This window comes from Callospermophilus lateralis, chromosome 9, assembly GCF_048772815.1.
Source record: "Callospermophilus lateralis isolate mCalLat2 chromosome 9, mCalLat2.hap1, whole genome shotgun sequence".
NCBI lineage: Eukaryota > Metazoa > Chordata > Mammalia > Rodentia > Sciuridae > Callospermophilus > Callospermophilus lateralis.
Genome location: NC_135313.1, coordinates 56,724,242 through 56,740,927, shown reverse-complemented (window position 1 = coordinate 56,740,927; position 16,686 = coordinate 56,724,242). Strand labels below are relative to the sequence as shown.

Below are 16,686 nucleotides of genomic sequence, written 5' to 3'. Positions count from 1 at the left end.
ATCGCTGGCCTTAAACTTGTAATCTTCCTGCCTCAGCCTGCCGAGTAGCAGGGAGATTACAGGCTCCTGCCACCACTCCTGGCTCATCTTAAATCTATTTTAAACGTGAAGAAAATATGCTTCCAAAAGCATATTTTAAAAATGAACAGAAACCATAGCAAGGGAAGTTTTTAAAAATTACATCCAGTCTTTTCATCTATAAAAATAAGGCTTGTTACAAAACAAACAAGTTGACCTGTCACAGTACAAGACGGTTCACCGGACCAGGTACTGGAGAAATTTTGTATACAAACTGCATCTGGCCCCTTCATATTTGACTTAGAAAACATCTGCAAACCACATAAATTGCAATAATTATTAAGTGAAAACGGTGTGTGTTAACATCAAAGAGAAGGCTGTAAACTCAGGCTATTTCTCAAACACGGACATCCTTTATCCCATGGGAAAAACCCAATACAGTGAGAAACTACTAAAGAATTCTACAATACGAACAGTCATACCATTCATCCACTCCCACCTACGTGCTGGGGACCAAATGTCCTCCCTAGGGAACCCATGGTGGTGAGCGCTGAGCATTGCCGTCTTCCTCTATCTGCAGGGACAGACTTTAGCCCTTCCAGATAAGGAGTGCGGAGAGTCCCTGACTAAATACTGTCCAGAGGGCAGTTGCCACCCAACGCCTTGGGAAAGCAGTGGAAATGGAAAAGGCAAACGGGTAAGAAAAAGGTGGTCGCTCAACTTTGCAGGGCATGGAAGTCACAAGGTCATGGTTAACTAAAATGCTCTAGGTACCTGAGCAGATGCTTTCAGGAGGGCTGATACTGTGGCCACCCGCGGGATAAAAGGAAGAGTCGGAGAATGACAGGGTGGATACACGTGCAGTGAGGCGCTGTCCACACTGGGAATGGTAGTTCTGCCACGGAAGGGAACCAGCCGCCCTTCCTGCGCAAGCCTTCCCAGGTGGTCCCACACGGGCCAAAGGCAGGCGCTGAGAGGCAGAGGCGAGCAGACGCAGGCAGCGGGCCGCGGGGCCAGAGCGCGGAGGGAGGGCCGGGCGCTGTCCACCAGCCCAGCCCCGAAGGGCGGGGGCGGGAGCATCGGGTGCCCGCTAGGCAGAGTCAGGGCTAGGCGGGTCCGCGCCCAGGGGCCCTAGCTCACCTGCTACGTCTGCAGCCCTGCGGCCGCGAGAAGGGAGTCGGTGCTTGCCGAGGGCCAAGCAGCGAGGAAATCACCGTCATCTCCCGCCCCCAGCCCTCCTCGGCAGAATGCGGCCGCACGTTCGGAAAAAGTGAGGTGGGGTAAGCCACTGCGGCCGGGTCGGCCCCTCCGGGTGCCGGCTTGGCCCCTCCCGGTGCCGGCTTTTGGCCCCGCCCCCGTCCCGCCTTCAGCCCCCGCCCCTGGCCTCCAGCTTCTAGCAACCTGGCGCGCGCCTTGCCTGCAGGCCCGCCCCAGCCTCCAGTCGCACAGCCCCCGCCCCTTCCTCAGGCCCGCCCCGGGTCCCTAGACTAACCGCACAGCCCCGCCCCCGCTTCGGGCCCCGCCCCAGTCTCCAGCTTCAGGGCCACACCGCCCCCGCGCTAGGCCCCGCCCGGCCACCACAGCCTGCAGCCGCGCGACTTCCGGCCCGGCCCCTAGAAGATGGCGGCCTCCGCAGGGGATTTCCAGGCTGGCTGGTCTCTCTCCTCTGGTCGAGTGCGGAGCTCTCTCGTCTTTCTGGCTAACATCAGTCTCGTGTATTGAGATCTGCTAATTCCCCTCTTGGTTAGTGTAGTCTTTGTATAGCAAAGAATATAAAAGCAAGGACTGAGACTCAGATCAGTGTCGAATCCTGCCTCCCATCTTTCCTAAGGAAGTGTGACCTTGACCTTCGAAATCGGATTAAAGTGTAAAGCTTTAGCATTGTGTTTGATTTAGAATAAGGGCCTTATTAGTAACTGCTTGTATTTCTAATTTTGGGGAAACATAAAGACAGTATTCCCTCAGTATACTGAGAATCTGCCTGTATCAGAGGCTAACCTCTGAGCTTGAAGTGAAGGTCCTCAGATACAGTGTGCCATTTTGAAAACTGAAGAAGCCCAGTACTTGGCTAATGCCATGAGAATCAAAATTATTTCATATTTAAAAATATTTATAACCTGATCCCACTTAATATCTCCACAGCATTTTTTTTTAATCTTTGCATTTTTAAAAACTGTTCTGTCTGGCAACTTAAGGACATTCTTGTTATCCTGTCATCTCTGCAGTTTCAGTGCAAAGATATAAAACTATGTGGCTTCCGAGAAATGACTCAGTAAGTTAAGCATAGGTTAAAGGGTATGAAACTTAGAGAAAATGAACGGAATTGAAACTATAGAAAAGGCATGCATCCTGCTCCTGCCTTCTTACACTTCTTTGTTCGTTGTGTTTTTTATTTTAACAGCCTTTTATGTTTCCCTTGAACCTGGCTACTTAAAATAAAAAAATCAATACCCCAGTTATCTCTATTTAGAAAGTTTGGAGATTAATTCAATTAAATACTTACTAAGCTTTGAGTATTAGGGGACTACTAAGAAGACAGGCCTAGAAAGTTAGCATCAACCTGTAGGAGGTTCCTTAGATTAGCCTTAGAATTTGAATTTCATTCTTTGACCACAGTGAAACCATCAAATTGTTCCCCCACAGAAACATATGATCACACTACTTTTGGATGTGTGATCTGGAAGCTTTCCCAGGATTAGTTGAAAGACTGAAGGCAAGAAAAGCAGTATGGTGATTTGGGGAAAACCCAAGACATAAGGAAATGAAGGCCTACTCTAGGATGATGGCAGTGAAAAGAATGGAATTGGCTTAAGAAATATTCTAAAATGAGAACTGATGTGACTAAAAGGGCTAACAAATAAGAAGGCGTTAATTAAACTGTATTTCCTCATGTATTGCAATGAAGAGAAGATATTGGTGTAGTAAGCTTTTAATATCTCTTCCAGTTTTAAAATCCATTGTTTTCTGTAATTCTTTTATCTGAAGATGAAAGGAAGAAATATTCCTAAAACAGTTACAAGGAGGGTGAATTTGGTTTTAGACCTAAAATCTAAAACTTTGGGAAGCAATCTTGGGTCATCTCTTTTCTTGAAGAAGTTACTTGCTCCATCTGAGGCCTTATGGGATTAGAACACCCAACTGGCTAGGGATGAGAATTAGAATGAAAGACCTCACTGTCTTGTGAGCTAACTACTTATGAAGGCATTGGCACATGTGCATAAACATTTCTGGTAGATACCCAGAGAGAAAAAAGAGAAGCTCAAGAGATAGAACAGCACTAAAGATGTGGTTTGAAGAGACATCTGTGTGGACTGATTGAGTTTTCCAAGAACAGTATCTTGGGGAGGGAAACTGTAGGAACAAAGTGAAGAAAAAGATGACAGACTTCAGTGAAAAGTCATGTTTATGTAAGCAATTAGTGGTGAAAGCCATAAGAAAATCATTTGATTTCATTATCTGTGTAATGCAGATCTGTGTAATGCAGATCTCTATTAATTATAATGTTAATTGAGTGAGGGAAAAGCTCAAAGTTATGCAGACCAATGAATAAAAACTATAAATTTATCTTAACTTCCACTACTTACAAATAAGTTATTTGTAGCCATTGAACCCGTTGCCTTCAACTCCAGCTGATTGAGAGGAGGACTAAAACAAGTGTTTTGACTCAATGATAAGTGTCATGTAGGTATATGTTGAGACAATGTGATGTGCATATAGATTCCTGATAAAATTTTGCTTTTTCCAAAATGAAGTAGTTCTGATTTTTCTCTGATTTTTAAAGTGTAAATAACCATTATAAAATATTCAGAAAATACAGAATGGAATGAAGAAAGTGAAATCATACCTATAAATAACCTGTTAATATTATAAATGATATTATATCACTTTCTGTGCACATGCAGCTTATTTAAGGAAAATGGGATTATAATACATATGAGATTTTAGTACCTTTTTCCTTTAATAATAGTAACATTTTAACCCATAGATATTTTCAGCATTTCTAATGAAATGGTGAAAATTAAGTATTAACTAATGAAAAAAAATTTAAATATACTTTTAGTTGTTGTTGGACACAATATCTTTATTTTATTTATTTATTTTTATGTGGTGCTGAGGATGGAATCCAGCGCCTTGCACATGCTAGTTGAGTGCTCTACTGCTGAGCCACAATCCCAGCCCTACCTAATGAAAATTTGAGGATGATCTTCCTTGAAAAAGTGGTAATTAAGTGTAATTGAATAATAGATATGTAAAAGAATGACTTAAAATGTGTTGTTTGAATATATCTAATATGATGGAAGCTTCTTTTAAAACAACTTCTTGTGTGTGTGTGTGTTTAACTTTTTATTGGACTATTATATTTACACAAATTAGTGGAACTCATTGTTATTTATTTGTACATGTACACAATGTAACAGTATACTTTTGGTCAATTTCATCCTGAAATATTTAGTTTCTGGAAAACTCTCCTCCTCCTTACAACAGTACTATTTTTCTCTAGGTATCCATATGCTCCCAGAGAAGTTGACATCCTTCCACCTTAAGTGGTAATGTAACCTTGCCTATCCAATCAATACATGGCATGCTTTTGAACTTAGTGATTTAAGTCAGAGTGGGCATTTGCCCTAATGTGCTTCAACATAATGACTCTTAAGACTTTTGCAGAAAATATTGATGTTCTTTTTTGTTGGACAAGAGGAAGATGCTGACAGCCTTCTTGGGACGGTGAAAGAAATCATCCTTAAAATGATGCAGATACCAAGTTTGGCACAACAGAGAGAAGGAAGTAATAGGGAACTTGATGACATACTATACATGTGAAGTAGCCTCACAAGTTTACCTGGGGATCTTTCGTTTGTGTGAACCAGTCATTTTTTTTTTTCATTATTTAAACAAGTTTGAGTTGAATTTTCTGTTACCTGAAATCAAATTCATGGAAAAAATTCTAAAAGAAAATACCTACAGCGATTATCTCTGTATAACAAGAGTACATATGATTTTTTTTCTGTGTAGAAAAGTTCTCAAAATTTCTATCAAAAATGTGTATTAATTTTATCAGGAAAAAGTCTGAAGTAAGTCATAAAGGATATATTTTGGTTATATGGAAATGTTAAACAATACTTAATAAAAATTCTTCTAAATCACTACCAAGTACTAAAACAGGTAGGTAAACTAAATTCACCCATAAAACAGAACAATTTAAGAGCACTGATACAGTGAAGTACATAAACTTATACTATACAAAGGCTTTGTGTTTGTTAATCTTTGTACCTTTAGTACTTAAGACTAGTGCTTTCTCTGACATATGATAGAAGTTCAGAAATGTTTTTGAATGATTAATTAATGATTGAATAAAACTGATTTCCACTAGATATCTAGGAAGTTGAAGTGTACTTCTATTCAGTGGGAGCTATTTGATATAAGCAATGGAGATATAGCTCTTTTACAATAAGTGGATTTCTTATTTTTTCCTAGCTTTCACTTGTGCTTTTTGTTTATAGCCTTATTTAAATATTCTTCCAAATTTCTGACTTCTTTTTGTAATTATAAATGCTTTAATTTAATAATTTAGTTTCTCATCTGTCAGGGTAACACCCTGAAAATTTTCTTTTAACTTAATATTTGTAATAATATGTGTGTTTGAAGAAATGCCTACTAGTTTTTTCTTTCCTTTCAATTTTATTACTGAAATTTTCTCACAAAAGCAATGAAAGAAAGCGGAGCCTAACCATCTCACCTCATTATTATTATTATTTTTTGTACTGTGGATTAATCTTAGGGGCACTCAACCATTGAGCCATATCCCCAACCCTATTTTTGTATTTTATTTAGAGACAGGGTTTCACTGAGTTGCTTAGCACCTCACTGTTGCTGAAGCTGGCTTTGAACTTGTGATCCTCCTATCTCAGCCTCCCAAGCTGCTGGGATTACAGGTGTGTGCCACTGGGCCTGGCCTTTTATGTTTTTGATGTTGTTGTTTTTGTAGTACTGGCCATTGAATCCAGGAACACTACCACTGAGCTACATCCCAGCCCTTTTAATTTTTATTTCAAGACAGGCTCTCACTTAATTGTTGATGCAGGCTTTGAATTTGTAACCCTCCTGCCTCAGCCTCTGGAGTAGCTGGGATTATGGGAATGTGCCACTGCTTCTGACTTTGATTTTTTTATCGACTTAGGTAATGTTTGAATATGGGTAAATAGGCAGAGGCTTTTTTCTGGGCCAGCACTTAAGACATTTAGAAGAGAAACAATCAAAACAGAATTATGTGATGAAATTATAAGCTAATTCAGTTACTTAGATAAGACAGAGAGTAGAAACTATTCAGTAGAAGCATGGTAAGTTTGGGGGCTCAGCCAGTCTCTTTCAAGACTTAGTTTCTTAATACCACATTTTTTTTTTTAAGGTCAGAGATCTGAAATAGGAAATGAAAGACAAAAAATACACTTGTTTCTTCTAGCTTGTTCATTAAAAAGTGGGCTCACTGACGAATTTAATAAGCATTCTTTAGTGAAGTGACCTTGTAACTGCAGAGCATTTTCTAATGTGAATAGTGTCTAAAATGAAATACTGCTGGATGTGATGATGCAGGCCTGTAATCCCAGCCCCTTGGGAGGCTGAAGTAAGAGGATTGCAAAATCAAAACCAGTCCCAACAACTTAATGAGGCCCTAGGCAACTTAGTAACCCTGTCTCAAAAAATAAGAAGGGCGAGGCGTAGTTCAGTAGTAAAGCACCTCTGGGTTCAATCCCCAGCACCAGAAAAAGAAAATGAAAAAAAAACCGAAATACTTAAAATAACCAACTTTGTACATTAGAAAGAGGAAGTGGAGAAAACCTCAGATTTTAATGTTGATTTGGAATAAGTAGGCTTTTAGCCACTTCTAGTTAGAATATATGTAGAGTTGATGAATGAATAGTTAGCTAAGAGGGAGAGAAAAGAAAGCTCTCACATGCGCAGTCCAACAATTAAGCCCAGTACCTCAGAAGCATTCTTTTTGTAGAGTATATATTTCAAGGGTTCCAGTCTTCTTCCCTCCTTGAAGGGGCAGGTCCTCTATCTGTTGATTTCCATAGTATTCTAAGTGCCTAGAACAGTGCTTGTCACATGGTAGGCACTTGTCGACTTCCTAACTCTTGGAATACAAGTCAAAAAGGTTTTTGAAGTTTTCTGTATTTAGAGAATCACTTAAAAAATGGAAACACCTGCTCTTTCTTGGCCTGTTTCTTTCACTTTTGGTGAAAGTAACTGATGGAAAAGAAGAATCAGGACTCAATTATCTGCGTGGCGACAGAGGAACCAGATCATTTTTGTAACTGACAGTAGTTGAAACAGGATAAATGTTGAGGAATCATCACTGGTTGTAATATAGACTAAATATGATAAAGTGTTCCTATAATTAATTGTACAAATATTTAAATGTCCCTATAAGTCCAAAGGTTATGTATATTTCCTTTACTCTTTTATGCATGCTTTCCCTAACTCTTTCCAAAACATTGAAACTAGAAAGAAAATTTACAGCTTCTGAGCTGCAAGAAAATTACCCAGACCTTGTCACAAAGAGGCCTAGTCACTAGTTTGACAGTCATTATTGTTGGAGAACAAAGTGTATAAAAGTGAGTTTCTCATGCAGTGTTAATTGAGGTTTCTGTACTATATAGCTAGTAGTAGCCTGATTAACTATATCCTCAAGTCTGGCTTATTATTAGTCCTAAAGGCCTATCCCAAACCCTCCCACATAGGTTTACTATATGCATTCATTATGGAGATGATATTTTTGGTGATGTTAAAATTTGGTTAAATTCCTAGAAAACACTTTAAAAAATTCATTTCATATGTTGCCTGAATAACTGATCAACAATTTTCCTTTTTTTTTTTTTAAACCCACCTAGGTCTAGTATAAAAAGTTGAAGTCCAAGGCTGGGGCTAAGATTCAATGGTTGAGCCCTGGGTTCAATCCTCAACAGGAAAAAAAAAAAAAATCACACCCAATATTTACCATAGTGAATTGATTTATTTGTTTTAGTGACAAAATTAGATCCTCCCTGAGGGCAATAGGAACATTTTAAGAAATCTTTGAACTACATACAAGGACCCCAATAAAATTGAGAAGACCCTCTCTGAATCTCTTTTCTCAACCATTGGAATTTCACCCACCCAGCTGCAAGTGTTAAAAATTGGAGGAATTATGTTTGTCCAAAATCCTTTCCTTACTTTGGAAGGTAGTAAGCAGGGAACGAGTGTGACCTCTGTTATGTGGAAATTAGCTTGTATATGAAGGTTGGAGAGGAGAAAGCCTTCATTTCAAATGATGTAGAACATTAGTGAACATAACTGCAAAGTAAGTGAAGAAGGGAAATTTGTCTCCTCAGCTCTTGGAAATAAGAGCAATGTTGCAACGGATCCACTGAGGATAGGTGACCAATGGAAAACTCCTGTAAAGAGACAGCAGGGACAGGGATTATAGGGTGAGGAATGTTTCCCGAAACAACAGGGGGTTAGAGTTTAGACCTTTCCTCCCAACAGAACGATAGCTGTTCTGTTCTTTTTTCTTTAGGCCTCAGTCTTAATGTGCTTCCAGGCACATTATCATTCTATCATTCTTATACTTTCTCAGCATTTTCTCATCTTTTTAGTCGTCTCATCTTATTATTATATGCTAGTGATTTGGTGCTACCAGGCTACTGCTTGTTCTACACATTATTTGTTCAGTATGACTTGCACGTTTGGCTACTGGACAAGAGCCTCGGAAGGCCAAAATGGGAAGAACATGGAAGAACATGGGGTGAAGAGCAGTCATAAAGATTGAGGACTTAAGCAATATTCTTAATCACAGTCAGGAATCCAGAGGTCTGTCACAACAGTTTTCAACTAGAATCATCTGGGGAAAAACGTTTTTTTTTTTTTTTTTTTGTGTGTGTGTGTGTGTGTGAACCCATGGTTGAACCTAGGGTCTCACGCTTCCTAGGTAGGTGCTAAGTGTACCACTTGGCTACTTCCTCGGCCCTTTCTATTTTTAACAGGGTATACTAAGTTGCCCAAGCTATTATCAAACTTATAATCCTCCTGCTTCAGCCTCTTTTGGGGAATATAATGTTAAAAATATAGATGCCAGAACCCCATGCAGACTTTCTAAATCAACATCACTGCAGTTGGGTCCATGGTCTATATTTTATTTTTTCATATTCTCAGATGTTTCTAATATAAATTCTTGGTCAAGAGCTACTCATCTAGGTAACAAACTGAAAAGTAGAAATAAATCTTAAAAGCAAGTAGTATTTGTATGAGAGGAGCACAGAAAGTTTTTCTAGAGTCTTAGTACTCTCTGGGGAGAAATATATTCTCATTATAGGAAAAAAGTCATATTGAATCTGGCATCTTCCTTCAGAAAACCATTTTGGTAACTTTTTCCATTTGTTTGGTTTGTCCTTTGTGGAGAAGAGCAAAACAAAGTACAACAAACCACTCTCTTTATGTCTTGTGAATATATACCACATCTTCACTATAGTGCCATTTTTCAAATCCCAGGCACAAAGTTCACATCAAGGGAGAACTAGTTTTCTGTCAATATGTTGAGCATATTGTGAATCATGTAACAGAATATCAGTGCAGTCATTTCACCATCTCTTAAAACTAAAGTTTTTGAAAAACAATCAAAATTCCTCCCATTTTCCTCAGAGATTCTATTTATAAAATATAGCTTTTAAATAATCTTTTCTTTAATATTTGTGCATGTGGTATCTTATTTAAAAAATTCTTCCCTGCATCAAGGATGTGGGGAAAAAGGCACACTCATACACTGCTGGTGGGACTGCAAATTGGTACAGCCAAAATGAAAGCAGTATGGAGAATCCTTGGAAAACTGGGAATGGAACCTCTATTTGACCCAGCAATCCCACTCCTCGCTCTATACCCAAAGGACTTAAAAACAGCATACTAAATGTTTATAGCAACATAATTCACAATAACTAAACTGTGAAACCAACCTAGATGCCCTTCAGTAGATGAATGGATAAAGAAAATGTGGTATATATACACAATAGACTATTACTCAGCAATAAAAGAGAATAAAATCATGGGATTTGCAGGTAAATGGATGGAGTTGGAGACTATAATGCTGAGTGAAGTTAGCCAATCCCAAAAAACCAAATGCTGAATGTTTTCTCTGATATAAGGAAGCTAATTCATAGTGGGGTTGGGAGGGGGAGCATGGGAGGATTATATGAACTCTAGATAGGGCAAAGGGAGGGGAGGGTAAGGAAGGGGGCATGGGGCTAGAAAAGATGGTGGGATGTGATAGACATTATAACCCCAAGTACGTGTATGAAGACACGAATGATATGAATATACTTTGCATACAACCAGAGATATGAGAAGTTGTACTCTATATGTGTAATATGAATTGTAATGCATTCTGCTCTCATATATAACGAATTAGAATAAAAAAATTCTTCCCTGCATCAAGGTGATAATGATATTTACCTACATTTTCTTCTAAGAGTTAAATGACTTTTAAAATTGTTATTCTTGGTACCATCTTTCAAATTTCCATTTGTTATTAGAACCCCACTCTACATACACTCAAAAATGTAGAAAGTTCCTGCCCAACACAGAGAAAAATACTTTTGTAATTTCTGCTCTAATCTAGATAAAAAACCCTTAATGTAAAGTCAAATAAAATTAGAATGTACAAAGAGATGTAAACATCCATAAAATGTATTCAGAGAAGATAGCACAGTGGGATTATAAATTTTTCCACACTGAAGAGATAAGGCCTATAGCACACGTGGCCTAAGGGCTAGTTATCACTCCCACTGTAGGTAGGCATATCATGTGTTTATTTAATGTCTAACTGGGATATGCTTATCATATAGTAATGTCTGTCAAGGCCTTGAAGATGCCCTTGAGCAAAAGTCACTTCATAGCTCCACATGAGGTCAAATAAAAAAAAGAACATTTCAAAGAAAGCAATATTTGAACAATTTCTAGAAGATTAGGAAGACTTGTTTTTCTGTTTTGACACTCACACCTACCATTTCCCTAGAGTCCTTGACTCAACTTTGGAATTGGTTGTTGATTTCCAGCTCCTGCTCTTGCACTGCATTGTGAATATTTATCCCCTACTGTCTTCTACATGCTCCCAGGATTGCCTTAGGTACCCAGTTAGCTTACTTGTGTACTGTGCTGTGTCCCATCAGAATCAGAGGCCTCCATGCAGAATCCTCCATACTCTGTCAAGCTGATGAGCATAAGCTTTTAACCGTAACTGGTCAGCTGTTACCTTCTGAGACTGTGGTTTATATTAGCATAACCAAATCTTGATGATACTTTCCACTTACTCATAGGATTAGATTGAAAACCATCCTAGCAAAGGCGGCATCTCCATGGACATGGAATTATCTGTTTTCAAAGCTGTATTGGGCTAAGTAGCCACACCCTTTGTGGAAAGACCTGTTTTCCTCTTACCAGGTAACTCCAATAGTTGGGTGGGCCCAAGGGAAGATTCCTCTCCTCCCAGGCAGCAGCGTTCCCCACTGTTCACTAGAACAAGTATCACTGCTGTAACTGAAACTCTGAGCAGGTTAGGGTGGGTCTCTGGGTGTGAGGGTGAATGAGGGGGTTGAACTGGCTGCCTTGGCTGGCTAGCTGATGGCACTTTTCTTTCTCACCACTCTGTGTACTCCCCCCGCCCCCTGCCCGGCACCCCGCAAGTCAGCTGCCTCAGTAAAATGGCATGGACTGACACTGTCACATTTCTACCACTTCCATGTTCAATACCCCTTAACAGCCCAGGAATCTGAGGCTCTGATATCTTAGTCCCCCACCCCTCAAATTATTGGTTATCATCTATGCTGGGCTATGACCCCAGTGGTTAGCATTCTACATGGAGGCAATTTTGTGCCTCTCAGGGTGTATAGATCTCATCTGTCACCAGAGTTCTTGCAGTAGCAGAGCCTTGGCCATCACAGAAGCCTAATAAGCTTAGCTACAATTCATGAATTGTAGGTCTGAATTCTCTTGTGCTTTCTTCAAAGTCTTAGGTGGGCTATTGCCACTCTCAGTGTTCCTTCTTTGTCCCTATCAACCTCCCCCACATCCCCAAGGGATAGCTTCTTTGCAAGCCCCATGAGACATTCCAGTCACTTACAGTTTGCAATTCTGTACTGGGTATTCAGACTAGATCAATGAGGAGTGGCACCTTCACACCATGGGGACAGCCTCAGTAGCTGTATGTATCTTGTGCTAGAGTCAACATGTGCCTGTGACCCAGGTAAATTGTTCTTCTGCCTCCCCCAGAAAATACCCCAATTCTAGCAGAAAGGTTTTCACTGAGGCTCCCTACATGATTTTCCTCTTGAGAGGAACTTGGTGTTAGGTTCTGTGTATTCTTCAGAACCATTGAATACTTTGGTAGATTCTTTTGAGTCCCTCACTATCTGGGAAAACATGCATATTATGCATATTTGTTTTCGATTGTTGATATAATAAATTATAATGAACTTAATGACTTAAAACCATACACAGTTATTATTTTGCAGTTCTGCAGGTCAGAAGTCCAAAATCTGTTCCACTGGGTTAAAGCCAAGGCATCAGCAGAGCCAGTTTCTTCAGGAGGCTCTAAAGAAAAGTTATTTCCTAGGTTCTAGAGGCTACTCTCATTGCTTGGCTTGTGACCCACCTTATGCACTCTCAAAACCAGCAATGTTGCCTCCCCATGACCTTTCTTCCATGATCTCATTTCCCTGTAACTACACTCTAGAAAAGTTTTCTGCTTTTAATGATTATATGATTGGGTCCACCTGGAAAATTCAGAATAATCTCTCCATCTCAAGGTCTTTAATTTTATCAGGAATTTTCTTTGAGTACTTTTTTCCAAGTCCCTTTTGTTGTGTAATGTAACAGATTCTGAAGATAAGAACATGGACATCTTTGGAGTGCTATGATTTAGCCTACCACATATATTTTCGTAGGAATACAACAAACCAGATTACTCACAAATTCCATCCTGTAAAAGGATAATTTTCCCTCGTGCATGTATTCCTGAGCAGATTATAAACTCTGTTTTTGTCCTCTACTATTTAGCTTGTACCCTGCATACTGAAATCACTCAAAGGCTTTGTTTCAAGAATAAAGATACCCTGGTCTTATGGGGAGAGACACAGTTCTGTTTGTGTGTGTGCTGGGGATGTGGAAGGTTCATAAGAACAGAGAAGATAACTGTAATTATGTGGGTTAGTCTCTGTTTTCTCTGTTCTGTACCATTGGTTTATCAGTCTATTTTGGTGTCAATACCATGCTGTTTTTGTTACTATTGCTCTGTAGTATACTAGTATAGATCTAGTATAATGATGCCACTTGCTTTGCTCTTCTTGCTAAGGGTTGCTTTAGCTATTCTGGGTCTCTTATTTTCCAGATGAATTTCATGACTGCTTTTTCTATTTCTATGAGGAATGTTATTGGGATTTTGATTGGAATTGCATTAAATCTGTATGGTGCTTTTAGTAGTGTGGTCATTTTGACAATATTAATTCTGCCTATCCAAGAACAAGGTAGATCTTTCCATCTTCTAAGATCTTCTTTAATTTCTTTCTTTAGCATTCTGTAGTTTTCATTGTGGAGGTCTTTCACCTCTTTTGTTAAGTTTATTCCTAAGTATTTTATTTTATTTTTTAATGCTATTGTAAATTGGGTAGTTTTCCTTGTTTCCCTTTCAGAGGATTTGTCACTGATATACAGAAATGCCTTTGACTTATGGGTGTTGATTTTGTATCCTGCTACTTTGCTGAATTCATTTACTAGTTCTGGAAGTTTTGTGTTGGAATTTTCTGGGTCTTCTAGTTATAGAATCATATCATCAGCAAATAGTGCTAATTTGAGTTCTTCTTTACCTATCCAAAAATGTACATTGGAGAAAAGATAGCCTCTTCAACAAATGGTGCTGGGAAAATTGGAAATCCATATGCAACAAAATGAAATTAAACCCCTGTCTCCCACCATGCACAAAACTCAACTTAAAGTGGATCAAGGACCCAGCTATCCCACTCCTCAGATTATACCCACAGGACTTAAAAACAGCATACTACAGGGACACAGCCACATCAATGTTTATATCAGCATAATCCACAATTGCTAAACTGTGGAGCCAAGCTTGATGCCCTTCTGTGGATGAATGGATAAAGAAAATGTGGTATATATACACAATGGAATATTATTCAGCATTAAAAGAGAATAAAATCATGGCATTTGCAGGTAAATGGATGGAGCTGGAGAATATAATGCTAAGAGAAGTTAGCCAATCTCCAAGAATCGAACACTGAATGATTTATCTGATTTAAGGATGTTGATTTATAATATGCTGCTGGGGGTGAAGGGGTGATGGGAGGATTAAATGAATTCTAGATAGGTCAAAGGGGAAAAGGGGAGGGAAGGGAAGAGAGGGAACATAGGGGTGGGAAAGTCGGTGGAATGTTATGGTCATCATTACCCTAAGTGCATGTATGAAGACGCGAAGGATGTGACTCTACTTTGTGTACACCAGAGATATGAAAAATTGTGCTCTATATATGTAATATGAATTGTAATGCATTCTGTTGTCATATGTAACAAATTAAAATTTTTAAAAAAAGAACAGAGAAGATAGCACAGACTGTGATCAATTGTCAGTTTTCACTGGAGGATCTGATCTGATTGGGCATGACCTCTGATAGAGATGCCCTGAACTAATGTGTGGAAAGTGGAATAACGGGGAAAGATGAGGATTCCATGGCCACGGTGCTGAGAGAGCAGCTTTGCTGCTAAAGCACGCCTGAAGAGTGGGACCTCCATCTGGTCAGAACTTCTAGTCCTAGAAAGCTGTTCTTATCCCACTGATTTTCTGCCTGTCAAATCTGTCCATTTCTGACACCGTGTTGTTGAAGTCACCAACTATAAAAGAAGATTCATCTGTTTCTCCTTGCAGTGCTATCAGCTTTTGACTCATGTATTTTGATGCTTTGTTGCTAGAGGCATGCCCATTAAAAATTATTCTGTCTTCTTAGAGAATGCATTTTCTAATCCCTGGTAGCTTTCCTTGCTTTGAAGTGCTCTGTCTGAAACCAGTATAGCTATACCCACTTCCTCTTTTTTCCTTTTCTTTTTTTAGTACTGGGGATTAAACCCGGGGTGGGGGGTGCTTTACCACTGAGACATCACCACTCCTTTTTATTTATTTTATTTTAAATATTTATTTTTTAGTTGTAGTTGGACACAATATCTTCATTTTATATATTTATTTTTGTGTGGCGCTGAGGATGGAACCAGACCTGTTCACGAGCGAGGGGAGTGCTCTACCGCTGAGCCACATCCCCAGCCCACCCCCTTTTATTTTTATTTTGAAACAAGGTCTTGCTAAGTTGCTCAGAGTCTCACTAAGTTGCTGAGGTTGGCTTTGAACTTGCCATCCTCCTGCTTCAGCCTCCTGAGCTGTTGGGATTACAGGACTGTGCCACCATGCCCAACTCCCCTTTCTTTTTATTAGTGTTAGAATGGTAAATCTTTCCCTAATTGTTACTTTCAAATTATATGTATATTTACATTTAAAGTCGGCTCCCTGTGTCTTGTTGTTTGATCTACTTTGACAATTTTGTCTTTTAATTGGTACACTGTCTTTTAATTGGTAGATTGATATTCAGAGATTATTGATATAGTTGGATTAAATCTACTAACTATATCAATAATCTGTTACTGTTTTCTATTTGTTGTCCTTATTTTTTTGTTTATGTTTTTGCCTTTAATTCTTTTTTTTTGTGTGGTTTTAATCAAGCCTTTTATATGATTCTATTTTCTCTGCATTTTTGTTTTTTTAGTATATCCATTGTAATTTTTTGGGGGGAGCACTGGAAATTGAACACAGTGGTGCTTTACCCCTGAGATACATCCCCAGTCCTTCTTATTTTTAATTTTGAGGCAAAGCCTCACTAAGTTACTGAGACTAGCCTCCAATTTGCCATCCTTCTGCCTCAGCATCCTGAGTAGCTGGAATAATAGGTATGCGCCAACACTCCTGGCTTCAAGTTATACTTTTAAAAACTTTTTAAAGTGGTTGCCCAAGAGTTTGCAATATTCATTAACAACTAATCCAAACCTACTTTTATATAACACTATGGTACCCATGAAATGGTATAAGTACAATAACAAAATAATTTCTCCCTTCTATCCCTTATATCATGGACTGTTATTTGTTTCATTTATATATAAGCATATGTTTATATGATATATACATAAATTATACATAATCAAATGCATTAGTGATGTTATTTGCTGTCTAAGTCAATTAAGAATAAGAAAAATAAAACTGTGCATGGTAGCACACACCAATAGTCTATGTTTTAGTCAGCTTTTTCGATTCTGTGACCAATGGATTTGACCAGAACAACTGTAGAGGAGGAAAAGTTTATTTGAGGGCTCACGGTTTCAGAGATCTTAATTCATAGAAGGTTGGCTCCATTCCTCATGGTTCAAGGTGAGGCTGAACACAGAGGAAGAGTGTGGTTGAGTGAAGCAGCTTACATCACCGTGATCAGGAAACAGACTCCACTTTCCAGATACAAATATATACACCAAGCCACAGCCTAATTCCCACCTCCTCCAGCCACACCCTAATACTTCAGTTACCACTCAATTAATCCT

The 16,686-nt window shown here is 39.0% G+C and overlaps 1 protein-coding gene across 3 annotated transcripts in view; it reads right to left on the bottom strand.

The window, feature by feature from the left end:
* Positions 1-1,345, bottom strand: part of Gpr155 (G protein-coupled receptor 155) — a 43,444-nt gene extending 42,099 nt beyond the window's left edge. For 2 of the 3 annotated variants that reach the window (XM_076866863.2, XM_076866865.1), the window contains exon 1: positions 793-1,148. The gene's annotated coding sequence lies outside the window, so the exon portion shown is untranslated. The other variant, XM_076866864.2, reaches the window with a different exon arrangement.
* Positions 1,346-16,686: the final 15,341 nt, after the last annotated feature.